Source organism: Dromiciops gliroides, chromosome 4, assembly GCF_019393635.1.
Source record: "Dromiciops gliroides isolate mDroGli1 chromosome 4, mDroGli1.pri, whole genome shotgun sequence".
NCBI lineage: Eukaryota > Metazoa > Chordata > Mammalia > Microbiotheria > Microbiotheriidae > Dromiciops > Dromiciops gliroides.
The window spans coordinates 31,575,957-31,579,040 of record NC_057864.1 but is presented as its reverse complement, the minus strand read 5'-3'; the positions used below and the strand labels follow the sequence as shown (position 1 = coordinate 31,579,040).

The window sequence follows — 3,084 nt, the reverse complement described above, 5'->3', positions numbered from 1 at the left end:
TGACTGTGGTTCCTTAGTACATAATTTAATTCTTTCTTTCTGGCTGCTTATAATATTTTTTCTTTGATCTAGAAGTTCCAGATTTCAGCAATGATATTTCTGGGAGTTTTTGTTTTGGGGTTTCTTTCATGAGGTGATCAGTGGAGTCTTTCTATTTCTATTATGCCTTCTGGTTCTAAGAGTTCTGGGCAGTTTTCTTTTATGATTTTTTGAAATATGATGCATTGGCTCTTTTTTTCTTATGGCTTTCAGCTAGTCCAATGATTCTTTATTATTTTTCTCCTTGGTTTGTTTTCCAAGTAAGTTGTTTTTGCTATGAGATGCCTTATATTTTCTTCTATTTTTTTTAGTCTTTCAGCTTAATTTTTTTTCTTGATGGCTCATGGAATCATTAGCTTCTATTATGTCCATTCTAATTTTAAGGGAGTTATTTTCTTTGGCAGGTATTGTACCTTCTGTGCCAAACTGTTCATTCCCTTTCCAATTCTTTCTTTCATAGCTCTCATTTCTTTTCTTTTTTCTTTCTTTCTTTTTTTTTTTTTTACTCAAAGCCTTTTATTATATTAAACAAGGAGGTGTGCGGGGGTCTTGGGAAGAGGTGGAGACACCACAGTCAGCAGTGGATGCCCATTCCGATGGCCATAAACGTTCCGAAGGTACCCCCGCTCTGCATCATGGTTTTGCGAATTCTGCCCATCAGCTCCCGGCCCTGCATCCCGATCCTGAGGCATTAAAAGGTGCCGAACATCACCCCAGCTGCCGTGCCCATGGCGCAGCCCATCATGAAGCCCATCTTCACTCGGTTGAAGCAGGTGGGCTGGGACTGTCCGTAGGGACCCACGGCTACTGGCATCTCACTTTTGGCCTCAGTCGCTCCACTTTACCTCTCATTTCTTTTCTAATTTTTCTTCTAGTGCTTTCATTTAATTTATAAAAACATTTAAAAACTCTTACTTCATCTCCTCCAGGAATTCTAGCTGAACTTGTGCCTAAGTTGTGTTCTGCTCTGAGATATTGCTTATAGATATTTTGGAATTATCCTGTTCTTCTGGGTTTGTTTCTTAAGCTTCCTTATTGCAGTAATAGATTTTTATGGTAGGATTATTTTTTTGTTTGCTCATTCTCCCAACCTAGTTCTTGATATTAGAATTCATTTTAGGACTGGGCTCTATAAATTTCTGCAGGGTAGGTCTGGGCTGGTTCTGCCATTTCCTTTTTGGAGGTATGCAGTGTTGTGTTATTCTAGGATCTCAGGGAGAACTCTGTCTCAGGACCTGCAAACTTTCATTGCTCCCATGGTGGTCTGACCCTGGGAAAAGTGTGATCACTGGCCTCCTGGTTTGAGCTCTGTAGTTTCTAACCTGAGATTGGGTCAGTAGATGACTGCTGAATTCAGTCACTATCAGCCAGCTGGAAAACTCTGCTGATTCAGAGGGATATGACGAAGGATCCTCTTTGGTCTGGGATTCCTGACCTGGTTATTCCTGTGCAGGCTTTAAAGCCTGGGCTAGAAGCTAGAACTAAGGTTGCACTCTGCTCCTGGGGTCCGAGCTACATAACTGCCACCAGCTGCTGAACTTTCTCCTTTCTGAGTGTGTAACCTCAAGGCTGCAATTTCATCTTACCCCATAATGGAAGGCCATCCCTGGGTGCAGGTACCCTCCTCTGTCCACCCTGGATCTGTGACCCAGAACCAGTTAGTGGGTGACAGTGCTTTCAGTCTATTCCAGTGGTGGTGCTGCAGGATAGGGATGGGGCCTCTTCTTACCCTGGTGCATTGGGTTGCTCAGAGGTTTGCTCCTGACTAGACCCTATCCTCAGTGTCTAAAGACCTCTCTGTCCATCTCCTGAAACAACTTGGGCCAGAAAAATAACTCATGATATTTTTCTTGGATTTCCCAATCACGAGTCAATCTGGTACATTTTCTAGATTTGTTTGGAGGAATTTTGAGGGCAGACCTCAGCTGTACTGGTTCCTGTTACTCTGACATCTGGTTTATGCTCCTCATTAATAAACTTTGCAAAGAATTACTGAGAAAGCATAGCAAAGACCAAAGTACAAAAACATCCCCCCAAATTGGTAAGTGAACTCTTGCTTCTTTACAACACCCACTTGGTCTCTGGGGAAACTGTACTGAAACTTGAAGTGGATGCAGCTCAGTACTTTCTGTATTTCAGAAGTTCTGAAAGGCAGCCTGCAGCCTGCAGCCCTTTGTCAAGAGACAAGCTTACTCTGAATTAAGGTGGTCCTGCCTTGTTAACAACAGAAAGCTGCCTTCTCAATCACAGAACCACGATTGGTTGGGGCACCTCTTCTTGTCAAGTCAGTCTTTCTGTGGGAGGACATTTTAGTTGTAAATCAAAGAAATCCAAATCTGTGAGTAATAGAAGGCTTTCTCTTCAGTCCATCCATGTGACTTGTTGGGGTCTACATTCCCGAGACCTGTTGTTATGGATGTTATTGTATGTTGTTATATAAGTCACATGGATGGACTGACATCCAGGTGCCTTCCAGGGTGGCACCTGGGTGTCAGGCGTGACTATGAATTTTAAGGATGGCTAAACATGGTAGCCTAAGAATACCTCAGAACCCTAAGACTTACTTGGTAACCAGTGGTGAATGAGTGGAAGGTACCTTTCTTGGGTATTGGAGAAAGGGGAGGTAGGTGGAGAACTCACCCTAATTTGGGAGTGAAAATTAGAGTGTTGATGGAGTTGGGTAAATAGAGAGTGGTTCCCATCATGACCAAGGATGTGATTTATGTGTAGATTGTAGCTCTGGGCCCCAGTATAAAGAGCAGGATAAGTGAATATCTGTGAGCCATCTTGGCTGAATCCTAGAAGAGCTGTAACATGAATTCCACATTGTCCATTGTGATCCACCGATAGTCCACCTGCTTGAGGCTGACACAGAGTCCTAGAAAGAAGGAGCAACAGTCAGAGGGTATTGGAGCAAAGAGACTGCCTAACCATGGTGAGGACATTGGCAAGAAGAGTCACCAGCATCACTGGAAGCAGAGATCCAGTGAGATAATAACTATAAAGGGCTCAGCGCAGTGCCTGGCACATAGTGAATGTCACATA

At 43.2% G+C, this 3,084-nt stretch overlaps 1 pseudogene; it reads right to left on the bottom strand.

Annotated features, from left to right (window-relative positions):
- Positions 1–613: 613 nt before the first annotated feature.
- LOC122726815 lies at positions 614–853 on the bottom strand (annotated as a pseudogene).
- Positions 854–3,084: the final 2,231 nt, after the last annotated feature.